Source organism: Nerophis lumbriciformis, linkage group LG09 (genome assembly GCF_033978685.3).
Source record: "Nerophis lumbriciformis linkage group LG09, RoL_Nlum_v2.1, whole genome shotgun sequence".
In the NCBI taxonomy this organism is placed as follows: domain Eukaryota; kingdom Metazoa; phylum Chordata; class Actinopteri; order Syngnathiformes; family Syngnathidae; genus Nerophis; species Nerophis lumbriciformis.
In genome coordinates, this window is record NC_084556.2 from 42,979,684 (window position 1) to 42,993,064 (window position 13,381).

The window sequence follows — 13,381 nt, forward strand, 5'->3', positions numbered from 1 at the left end:
TGATGCGTTTTTTTTAAAATGAATGCCCGCTTATGCTTAAAATGAGCAAAATAAGTACATATTAAATGTTAATTTACTTGTTACTACATTACATATATACTTACAGCACTTAAGGGCTTTGTAGGCAGAATAGAGCGGCTCCCATAGGCTCCGTAGTAAGCGGACTTTTGATCGCATTTATATTTAGAATGCATTAAAAAAAAATACATCCATCGTCATGTCTTTCATAATGATTGTGAGCAATAGGCAAAATTCTAAAAAATGTATGGTTCCCCTTTATGTTGATCTATTGTTCTTTTTGCTTTCTTTAATATTAATAAGGATACAGTGTTATGCAGAGTTGTACTTATAGACATTCTATAGACAAATTATACTATCTTTAGTCACAGCGGAGTGAGGGAGCGAGAGGGGGAGGGTGTTTTCTTCTTCCTGAGGGGAGAGGAGGCCTAACAGAAAAAATTGAGAAGCATTGTCCTAACTCAAGTTAATGTTGTACATGTGGAAGACTGAGTGGTTAATAGTGATGCTGCACTCTGCAAAGAAATATTGTCTATCTGCGTAATGACTCAGACTTCAGCTACTGAACAGGCTGCAACGCTGAATCTGTTATTTCACAAATTAGCACTTGATATTCCGTCACAGTAGCACACGCTCAACACAAATCAACAACACTCTCATCTATGAAAACAGGATCACAAAAATATTTGTGCACACAGAAGTGCAGGACCCACCAGAAACAATCAAGCAAGTAGTGACTGTAAAGTATGGTAAATCCACATTAGAGGAGCTCGAGCAGTACTCTGAAGTCTGTTTCTGTTTTGTTTGATTTTCAGGCACAAAAACTGTTCTCCTGACAGAAAACAAACAAAAGATTTTCATTTTCACCTGAAGACGTTTTTAGGGACTAAAAAAACATGCCAGTGAAGAAAGAGAATTATATTCTCGTCGACTTGTCCATGTGGGCGGTCGGTGCCCTCTAGTATTACCTGTTGGGGCGCTCATTCAGCCTCTGCTCGGACCACAAACCCCTCCAGTGGCTCCACTGCATATATAACAAACAGAAAACGTTTGTTATATATATATAATATATATTTGTTTCACAGATGAATAAATATAAATTATAATGAAATGAAATGAAATAAAATTATAATATAATAATAATATAACGATAAATAAATATTCATATATATATATATATATATATATATATATATATATATATATATATGTGTATATATATATATATATATATATATATATATATATATATATTTATTCATTTATGAAACAAATGTCTTCTGTTAACATATTAAAGGTATTTAATAAAAATTAAAGCATGTTTTAACACATGTATCATGTTGTAATTGTATGCATGTTCGAAACAAACTCAAACCATAACCATAACATATAGAGTCTTTACTTTCATGAAGATAAGAATATAAATCGGTGTACTATTTTATTCTGATGACTTGCATTGATTAAAATCAGACAGAATTTACAGTCATGCTGATAACTTCCACATTTTTGTTTTTACATTGTGGAGGAGAAAAAAAGTCCTCCTTTCTGTCCAATACCACATGTAAGTGGTTGGTTTTTGGCGTCTTATTTGTCCAGCTTTCATACTCGTTTTTATATACTTTACAATAAATAATTTTCTTCACACTGAGCTTGCAGCCCGAAGCGTCATCTCACAAGATCCTTGGGTGCCGCGAATGTCAATCAAATGACGCAAGTAACGTCATAGTGAAGATTGATGATCGCAAATTTTTAGGACTATTTTTTTAATGCCTGGCTGGCGATCGGAAGACACACCCTCCGCGATCGACCGGTAGCTCGTGATCGACGTAAGGAAACAAACTGGCACAGTTATGCACAAACAACTGCGGGTATTGTGGCGAAAAGCAAGCGATCTGTGCGATGATAGACATTGGAGAGACAATCCTCCGTCCGTGAGCGTGTCAACATATTTGGACTGTCATTCATAATAATATTAGACATATTCCATTTTATAGCTGTTGGTAGACTTAAAGAGCTCATTTTAGTTACGGGTTAAGCTTAGTTTATCATTGATACCATGTTATGTTTTTATTATGATTTTATTTTGGTTATTCTTTTTGTCCATGTTTTAGGTCTCAATCTTATTTTAGATGTTTTGTATTGCCTTTGTTAATGCATTTGCCTTTTGTGTACAGTGAGATTGAATTTACAATGCTATCGTATGTACGCAGACTGTGGACCTCTGTGCCTTGTTGTGTGTGTTTTTCTATTGAGTAACTTTTTTCTTCTTAGCTTTCCATAGATTTGAATCCATTTTGATTGAATAAAACAACATTTAGAGAGAAACAAGAGTACACCTGTCCCAAATAGTGAATCTAAGACAGAGTTGTACACTTAATGCTTTGTAAAAAACAGATTGTTGAAATTAAGCTGACAAATGGCAAATCAAGCCGTGGAATCAGCACACGAGAGTGATAGAGCCTCTTCAAAAGCTCCTTAATTAGATAAAAGTGAAACAAGCCCGTTAGAATAGCAGGTTCAGACGATGCACTACAAGCCAAAATAAGACTATAACATGGAGGATGCCGGGACAGGTGGCAATGTACAAGTAAAAACTGTTTAATTCTCTTGATAGAGATCAAAAAGCTCATTCAAAACATGTCACAACAGTGGACAAGCATGCACCGTATACAAATAATGCAACAACTGACCGGTAAACAAGTTAGAACTTAAATAGACCTAATTACAAATGTAAAACAGGTACACTGGGAACAGAAAGCAAAGGTGCTGCAAAACATGAAAACCAACAGGAAGATTGGGATTAAATAAAACACTATACAGGAAAACAGGGCACAACTAAGGAACACCAAAAACAAACAATTACCTGCTTTTCCATGTCACGGCTCGAATGTGCCATCATCAACAATACATGCATTATCATGATAGGGCAATAGAATTCCAAATCTATATCATAGGCCAAATTCATTTTGTTTCTACTGTTTCTAAATACAACCGTTGATGTTAAAAAGAAGGGCAGCTGAAATTAAGTTGACTGCGCTTTTAGTGTGAATGTTGTCTGTCTATCTGTGTTGGCCCTGTGATGAGGTGGCGACTTGTCCAGGGCGTACCCCGCCTTCCGCCCGATTGTAGCTGAGATAGGCTCCAGTGCCCCCCGCGACCCCGAAGGGAATAAGCGGTAGAAAATGGATGTGCTTTTAAGCCACAATTGGATTTGATGTTTAGCAATGTTGTAATAAAACTGCAATTGTCACTCAACTCATAGACTCCTATGCCACCCAAAGTTTAGTAAATGTAATCCTGTTGTCAAACAGATTGCTGTAAAATAGGTCGTAACAAAAACACACACTCCAGTGTACTGGATGTCTCTTATTTCTGGCTCAGGTTTGGGTGATGGTTGCCAGGTCCTCATTTTCAGACCTTCTTCTTTCTATCATTGGTCAAATTGACTGAATTAAATCTAGCTGTGACATTAAAAGAGAACAAATGGATCACCACTAACATACTCTCTCCCATCCCCACATCCCTTCTGTGGCCTTCTTCAGCTATGAAGGGCTTATTAATCCCCTGGGACATGTGTCCAATAACCTTTAGCCAGGCAGCGCACCTAACAGTGCACCACCCCTCCCACCCTCCCTTGTCGCCATCTGTTTCCTGTACAGAACTCTGCCTTTCAGTCTCTGTGGAGCCTCAGCCTGCTCTTTATTTATTATTATTATTATTTATTTGTTTATTATATTTTGAAAATGAGTCAATTATGAAGGTATTTACAGCTAGTACATAAAAGGAAGAGACCAGTTTTGAAGTATTTCGTGAAATGATCCACATTTGTTTTAATAATTTCTGCATTTAGATTTGAATGTTTCGATCACAGCCGTTCAATTTCAAATATGTATCATAATAAAAAAACTTTTTTTTTCAATCTGGTAGTTCATGACCTACCCTGTATGATCCGAGCAAAATATTTTCCTTGCTGTGGGAAGAAAAAAGTCATTTTCAACCCAGCCAACTCTCATTAACAAAATTATATATGCCAAGCTTTGTAAGAGCAAGCTGTGGTTAGTGTTTGCCCCTTTAGGCATAAATGGCAGTCTATCTTTGAGGGTGGTTCTGTTTTTCAACTTTGGTCTGTGGAAGCTATCATCTTTATAATCCTCTCCTTTTAACGAGCGCCGTTTATTCCTCCAGCCAGCAGCTGCTTCAGCTTGTATGGTAGTTGTGTGAATGTATTCACAGACATGTTGTTTTGCACCAAAAAATATTCAATTTATAGTTTTGTGCATTTGTTCTACACTAAAATGTGTTCAATATATTATTATTATGTGAATGCCACAATAATGGTAACGTTAGCATGCCAGCCCGGTAACTTTTTTAGCAAATGTTGCTACCGTTTACCTGATAGTCATATAAGTTGGTATGTGACACATGCTAACAGTTAGTATGCTAACAATAGCACGCCAACTTTTTTAGCTCATGTTGCAACGGTTTACCCCAGAGTCATATAACTTGGTATGTGACACACGCTAAGTGTTAATATGCTAACGTTAGCATTTCAGTTCAACATGGGCATTTCAGCGGTGGCATTCACACACAATTCCTTCCAGAACTGCACTGATTCTTGTTGTGTAGTTGTGTAAATGCCCAAAAACTTTGGCGCGCTCCAGAGCCCACTGTTTTCATCCGATCGGAACCGTTTCAGTATCAAGACGTTTGGCTCGACCGGGTATGATCAGCTCCCCAAAAATGTTTTTTTAAATATCCCAGATTAACTAGAATTTTCGGTTTTCCAAGACATTTTTCCCATTGAAAATGAATGAGCCATTTTTCGAACTTGCACAATTCCCACATTTCTCAACCAATTCAAACCGTTCCACCACCCACATTCCAGTCACCATGGACAATCAAACTACAATTTTCCAAGTAAAAAAATGTTCCAAGAATTCCCAGACTGCATATCCTACATTTCTCATCCGACTTGAACTGTTCCAACTGTTCGGTTTGAAAAATTCCCTGATTACCCAGAATTACCAGGAATTACCCCCTATTTAAAATTAATGGGCGGTATACAAACCTCTCCATATCCCACATTTCTCATCCAATTCGAACCGTTCCAACATCCACACACTCCACTCACACTGCACATTCAAGCATTTCACGCGTATTGGCGATTTGGCGGCTTGCACATTGTAGTTATTATTATAATTGCACAGCAAATTTTTGGCGCGCTCCACAGCCGCTCCGTTAAATGTTCGGCTGGACCGAGAATAGTGAGCTCGCCAAAAAAAATATTGAAATATCTCAGATTTCACAGAATTCCCGGTTTTCTAGGTCATGTTTCCCATTTAAAATGAATAGGCTGAACCGTTCAACCATCCACATACGCTACTCACCTTGGACAATCAAACTACCATTTTTCAATTTTAAAAAAATTCCAAGAATTCCCAGTTTTACAAAGCCCTATTTTCACCTCTTCCTGAAAAGTTTTTGCAGTCCACATTTTTCAAACAATTCCAACTATATCACCCCTAAAGCATTCCTCTTAGTTGAGACAACCAATGCTCCTATTTTTTTTTTTTTTAGAACAAACTCCCGCTTTTTTTTTTAGAACAAACTCCCACTTTTCCCAAAATTCCAGGAATTCTGAAATACCAATTTTCAATTCAAACTGTTACTACGTCAACATGTTCCAATCGATTTAAAAAATTCTAACACCACCCCATTCATAGCTTCTAGCACAATTGTATATTTTAAAAAATTCACGGTTTTCCCGAAATTCCCAAATTTAAAGGAATTTACAAATGAATGGACATATTCAAAGTTTCACAATGCCCACTTTTTAACAGATTCAGACTTTTCAACTATTCACACATGCACACACACACACACACACACACTATTCTGAGATCTCGAAGGCAAAACATGTTTTTCCTTTCCCAAAATTCACGATTTTCCCGGAGTTTCCAGAAATGTTTCCCCACTGGAAAAATGGGCAGTATACGAACCTCTCCATATTCCACATTTCTCAACTGATTAGAACTGTTCCAACATCCACACACTCCCCTCACCATGACGTGAGGCGTTTCGGCGGTTTTGGTATTCACACGCAATTCTTACTGGTATTGCAAATTCTAGTATTAGTACATTGTTTGATTTTTTTTACTTAATAATTTAATCCAACATACTGATATACTAAAGGTTTTGAGTGTTGACGTGCACACAAATGATGTAAGTTACATTTTTCTCTGAGGTTTCTGTTCTTTTGTTGAGAAGAATTGTTATACCTCTTGGGTATCAGGTTATAGCTTGCTTTGTGCATAATTTTAGATATTTGCAAATTCACTATATCGTGGAATTTCAATAATTTTGATTCAATAAATAAATGGTTTAAATGATCGCTATATTTTTTTGTAAGACGGTTAATGACTGAAGCGTGCTTTTATGGTTATTCCCCATATTTCTGCACAATAACTCAGATATGTTAACACCAGTGAGCAGTAAAGAATATGAAGTGAATTTTGGTCCAATACATATTCATCTGCTTTTTTTTATTTTTGATGTATTTCTTGCTGCCCTATGTTGTCTATTTTGTATATGATATTTCCAGTTCATTTTATCATCTATAATGACACATGGAAGTTTGATTTAATTTACTCTTTCAATGTCTATTCATTTATTTGTATTTGTGTTTGACTTTCTCTTCTACTGTTACCGAATAGCATTCTTTTAGTTTTACTGAGGTTTTTGTCAAGCCATCTCTTTAATTTAATAATTTCTCCTGTTATTTGTTTTAGATTCTGTGTGTTCTCTCCTGAACAAAACATGTTTGTATTGTCTGCAAATAATATTAACTTTAAGTCTTTTGTAACTCTACTAATATCTTTTATACAATCATTGAAGTATAGATACCTGTGGTACGCCATTGTCATGTATCATGTTGTAATTTTATGCATGTTCAATATAAACTCAAACCATAACCATAACCATAACCATAACCATTGTATTGGTAGTGCAACCATTGAGATACTGGACATACAGTAGTGTGTATTTTATCACATTTCCCAATATAAGTAAGTCCCTGTGACAAATCAAAGTTCCATAAGGTAAGCATGACATAAATTCATAGCAATAGTGTGGAACTTTATTTGCACCTGCAATCACAAGCGTTAAAACTTGCCCAAGCAGTAATGTCAAAAAAGTAGAGCCTCGACAAAAACAGGCTGAATTTAGAATAACCAAGCTTGAATATAACCTTGCGGCACTTTAACCAAGTCAGTAACAACTAGGGCTAGACAGTTAATTGTACAAACCCCGTTTCCATATGAGTTGGGAAATTGTGTTGGATGTAAATATAAACGGAATACAATGATTTTCAAATCCTTTTCAACCCATATTCAATTGAATGCACTCCAAAGACAAGATATTTGATGTTCAAAGTCATAAACTTTATTTTTTTTTTGCAAATAATAATTAACTTAGAATTTCATGGCTGCAACACGTGCCAAAGTAGTTGGGAAAGGGCATGTTCACCACTGTGTTACATCACCTTTTCTTTTAACAACACTCAATAAACGATTGGGAACTGAGGAAACTAATTGTTGAAGCGTTGAAAGTGGAATTCTTTCCCATTCTTGTTTTATTTAGAGCTTCAGTCGTTCAACAGTCCGGGGTCTCCGCTGTCGTATTTTACGCTTCATAATGCGCCACACATTTTCGATGGGAGACAGGTCTGGACTGCAGAAGGCCAGGAAAGTACCCGCACTCTTTTTTTTACAAAGCCACGCTGTTGTAACACGTGCTGAATGTGGCTTGGCATTGTCTTGCTGAAATAAGCAGGGGCGTCCATGAAAAAGACGGCGCTTAGATGGCAGCATATGTTGTTCCAAAACCTGTATGTACCTTTCAGCATTAATGGTGCCTTCAAAGATGTGTAGGTTACCCATGCCTTGGGCACTAATGCACCCCCATACCATCACAGATGCTGGCTTTTGAACTTTGCGTCGATAACAGTCTGGATGGTTCGCTTCCCCTTTGGTCCGGATGACACGATGTCGAATATTTCCAAAAACAATTTGAAATGTGGACTCGTCAGACCACAGAACACTTTTCCACTTTGCATGAGTCCATCTTAGATGATCTCAGGCCCAGAGAAGCCAGCGGCGTTTCTGGATGTTGTTGATAAATGGCTTTCGCTTTGCATAGTAGAGCTTTAACTTGCACTTACAGATGTAGCGACAAACTGTATTTAGTGACAGTGGTTTTCTGAAGTGTTTCTGAGCCCATGTGGTGATATCCTTTCGAGATTGATGTCGGTTTTTGATACAGTGCCGTCTGAGGGATCGAAGGTCACGGTCATTCAATGTTGGTTTTCGGCCATGCCGCTTACGTGGAGTGATTTCTCCAGATTCTCTGAACCTTTTGATGATATTATGGACCGTAGATATTGAAATCCCTAAATTTCTTGCAATTGCACTTTGAGAAACGTTGTTCTTAAACTGTTTGACTATTTGCTCACGCAGTTGTGGACAAAGGGGTGTACCTCGCCCATCCTTTCTTGTGAAAGACTGAGCATTTTTTGGGAAGCTGTTTTTATACCCAATCATGGCACCCACCTGTTCCCAATTAGCCTGCACACCTGTGGGATATTCCAAATAAGTGTTTGATGAGCATTTCTCAACTTTATCAGTATTTATTGCCACCTTTCCCAACTTCTTTGTCACGTGTTGCTGGCATCAAATTCTAAAGTTAATGATTATTTGCAAAAAAAAAAAAGTTTTTCAGTTTGAACATCAAATATGTTGTCTTTGTAGCATATTCAACTGAATATGGGTTAAAATGATTTGCAAATCATTGTATTCCGTTTATATTTACATCTAACACAATTTCCCAACTCATATGGAAACGGGGTTTTTATTTGTTTGACTGGTCACATGTTGAGCTAAGATAGCCTTTGTACAGCAAGCAGGGCGCAAACTATCCGAGTACAAAAGGGGCTTAAATCTTCCTGAAAAAGCAGATACGAGCAAAAAAAAATCTAACTATGCAATGGAATAAATCCCGATACTTAATCAAAAAAAGATTTGTCGAGTGATATCAAGGATTATACGTTGGTCGCGTTCCTAGACATATGCCAAAACAAACAGAAATTTGGAAAAGCATGGAGGTCTAGAACCTCTTTGTGTGTGGTTTGATCAAAGAAATTGGTATCAAGACTCTCCCGTATAAATATGCATGATCAATTTTGCTCGGATAAGGTCGCATTTTATGATTTTACTTTGCATCTATTGCAATGTTTGTTGTCTTTTTGCTGTTGTTTGTGCCGTTAACAAGTAGTTTATTTTTTCCCGTCTTTATCAAAATATAACTATAGATGTCAACATTGTGTATGTGCTAAAAGCTTCATTTTTTTGATTGATGCCTTTAGTAAAGGCTTAACTCTTTCTCTTTTGCTCATATTTGCTTTCTTCTATTTTGACCCACCGGGTTGGTGCTTTTCAAAACACTCGTAGCAAACATGTGTTTAAGACATACAAATAATATATAGATAATACTAAAATGGGAAATAATAAACATTAAAAGTATATCAAACAAACCTTTAACAAAGTGATCACTGCAAACTCATTCATTCTTCGACTCTGCTCCCTTGGACTGGAGTGTGAGCTGCATGCTTTTTTCGCCGTTGTTTCGTAAAATCTTGCACTCTTCCCTCCTTTTCGCGATTTGAACGATTCGTACAGTCGAAAACAACACACGCATGGAGCGTTTTTTCTTCGAGAAAGGCTAAATAGCGCCTATTACCCATTGAGAACAGAGCTAGCTTGACCACCACGCATATTTAATGGGCGGGACATGAGCCAGACGTGACCTCAGTAAAATCCGAGCAATACTCATTGAAGTATACTGTAGGTACTGAAGAGCAGTCACAGTCACATGAAGGAGTGAGAACTGAACCCACGCTGCCTGCATGAAAGTCAGGCAAGTTTACACTATGACTAAAACACAGGTCTGTGGTTGCATGTGAGGCACTGACAGTTAAGAGCTGTTGCACTTACTGTGACCAATGGAGACCCTCATCACAAATGCTAGTCATATTAAAAAAACTTTTTTGGACCCAAGTGACAGGCACTTAGCATACACATTGTATTTTACAAATTACTGTGTGAGTGCAATGAAAAAAATACTTTTCTAATATGGTTTGGCCATTTATTTATTTATTTTTAAGGCACATTCGGACTATAATGTGCAATAATGTTGTATGTGTATATGTATTTATATACCGGTATGCATATGTATGGATATATGCATGTGTGTGGATATATACATATATATAGATACATATCTTATTTCTTATCTTTTTTATTATTTATATTACTAAATTATTGTGTATGCACCTTAGGGGATCTGCTCCAATTTCGTTGTTCTTTGAACCTGTTCACTGTAATAATGACAACAAAACTCTATTCTATTCTACATTGTGCATTGTAACTAACAGGTGCAGTGTCAATGACCCACTTCTTGCACATAATTGTTGTTTCTATAAATCAGATGAACATTGGATGAATTGAAGCATTGTCTCGTATTTTTTCTTTGATGTATAGTGTATAGTCCATTCATCCATTTTCTACCGCTTGTCCCTCCCGGGGTCCCGGTGGACTGAAGCATATCCCATCTGTACTCGGGCAGCAGGCAGGGTTCACACTGGTCAAGTCCGCACATCATCGTAGAGCCAACACAGACAGACAGAAAACATTCACACTTACATTAACACACTAGGCCCAATTCCGTGTTGCCAGTCCCCAGGTACATGTTTTTGGAGGTGGGAGGGAGCCAGAGTATGCGGTGAGAACCCACGTGGTCATGTGGAGAACATGCAAACTCCACAAAGAATCTACAATCTAGCATCTTTATATTTTATATCTGTTATTGGAGAGTGTACTCATGTTTTAAAAAGTAGCTAAAAATTAGCTTTCCCTAGTTGAAAGACTAGCATACTAGTATACGGCCTGTGATACATTGTACAATAATCTAAATTATAAAAATTGAGCAAAACGATATGAAAAATATATATATGTTAATACTAATTAGTAAAAACCACTTATCCATCCATCTTACTCCGCAGCCGAAGCAGAAAAGCCCAGACTTCCCTATCCCCACCCACTTCATCCAGTTTCTACCAGGGGATCCCGAGGCTTTCCCAGACCAGCCGTAGTCTCCCCAATGTGTCCTGGGTCTCCCTGTGGCCTCCTACTTGTGGGACGTGCCCCAGGGAGGCCTTTGGGGGGCATCCTAAACAGATGCCCGAACCACCTCATCTGGCTTATCTCGATGTGGAGGAGAAGCGGCTTTACTTCGAGTTCCTCCCGAATGACAGCGCTTCTCACCCTATCTCTAAGAAAGAGCCCCGTCACCCAACGAAGGAAACTCATCTTGTCCTTTCGGTCATAACCTAAAACTCATGACCACAGGTGAAGATGGGAACATACACTGACCGATAAATTGAGAGCTTTGCCTTCCGGCTCAGCTCCTTCTTCACCACAATGGATCGATACAGGGTCCCATCACTGCAGACGCCACACCGCCTGTTGATCTCCCGATCAACTCTTCCCTTGCTCGTTGAACTCTTCCACGTTGGGTAAGATCTCCTCCCTAACCTGAAGATGGCACGCAACCCTTTTCCTGGTGAGAACCATGGACTCGTACTTGGAGGTGCTGATTCTCATCCCAATTACTTTACACCCGGCTGCGAACCATTTCAGTGAGAGCTGAAGATCTTGGCCAGATGAAGCCTACAGGACCACACCATCTGCAAAAAGCAGAGACGTAATCATGCAGCCACCAAACCGGATCCCCCTCAGTGCCTTGACTGTGCCTAGAAATTCTGTCCATAAAAGTTATGAACAGGATTGGTGACAAAGGGCACTAAATGGAAACAGGTGCGACTTACTGCCAACAGGTGCGACTTACTGCCAAGCTCTGACACCAATCATACAGGGAGTGGACCGTCACAATCTGACCCCATATCCTCTGAGCACTCCCCACAGGACTTTCAGAGGGACACGGTCCAATGCCTTCTCCAAGTCCACAAAGCACATGTAGACCGATTGGGCAAACGCCCATGCAACCTCAAGAACCCTGCCGAGTGTATAGAGCTGGTCCACAGTTCCACAACCAGAATTATAACCACACTGCTCTTCCTAAATCCGAGGTTTGAATATCCGGCATAGCCTCCTCTCTAGTAAACTTGAATAGACCAGGCTAGACTACTGCAACTCACTTCTTGTCGGGATCCCCAGCAAGAACATCCAGAAGCTGCAGTACTTACAAAATAGTGCTGCGAGGATCCTGATGAGAGTGCGGAAATACGACCACATCACACCGGTTCTCAAATCCCTTCACTGGCTTCCTGTTCCACTCAGATTGAATACAAAGTCTCCCTACTAACTCACCAGTGCCTCCATGGAAATGCCCCCCTCTACCTCAAAGAATTGCTCACCCCCAAATCCTCCACACGACACCTCCGCTCCGGACAGGCTAACCTCCTCCAACCTCCGAGGACAACGCTCCGAACTATGGGAGATCGGGCTCGCTGCTGCGCCGCTCCCAGTCTGTGGAACGCTCTCCCTGACCACCTGAGGGCACCACAGACTGTGGATGCTTATAAAAAAGGCTTAAAAACCCTTCTTTTTAAAAAAGCCTTTTTTCTTTTTTTTTTTAGATAATTCTAGCTATTAGGCTGTTCTAGTTTATATATATATATATATATATATATATATATATATATATATATATATATATATATATATATATATATATATATATATATATATATATATATTTTACTTATTGGGGGCAGCTATTTGTGGTTCTAGCGTTGTTGTTTTGTTTTTTGTTTTTAAATGCACTGTAGAACTTTGAGGTTGTTTACTCAATGAAAAGTGCTTTTACAAATATAATCTATTATTATTAGTATCACTTCAAAGCTGTTCGGAAGTTGTTTTCCATGGCTTCCTTGAACTTCTCGCATGTGAGAGTTTTTGCCTCTACAACCGCCAAAGCTGCGCACTGCTTGGCCTGTCGGTACCTGTTTGCTGCCTTTGGGATCCCATTGTCATAACTAGGACTATGGTGTGGTTTGTTCTCCCGTGGTGCAAGTGAATTGGACTGGTCATGGCATGAAGGTAAATACATAATTTAATAATAACACTCAAACGAACAAAAGGCGCGCTCAAGGCGGATGTACAAACTTGACTAATGAAAACAAAAGACTTGCACGGGGGCAAAAAACTATGAACAATTAAACAAAACACTAACTGTGGCATGAATCGAAACAAAACTTACTTGGCATGGACATGAAGTGCGCAGCGGAGGA

The 13,381-nt window shown here is 38.6% G+C and overlaps 1 protein-coding gene across 2 annotated transcripts in view; it reads right to left on the minus strand.

Moving 5' to 3' along the window:
• The window catches only part of srrm3 (serine/arginine repetitive matrix 3), a 113,681-nt gene that overhangs the window by 83,242 nt on the left and 17,058 nt on the right, over positions 1-13,381 (minus strand). Inside the window, exon 1 of one of the 2 annotated variants that reach the window (XM_061963134.1) lies at positions 987-1,038. The exons of the other annotated variant lie outside the window; for it this stretch is intronic. The gene's annotated coding sequence lies outside the window, so the exon portion shown is untranslated. Of the gene's footprint in view, positions 1-986; positions 1,039-13,381 lie in introns of those variants that run through there. 2 annotated transcript variants of the gene reach the window in all.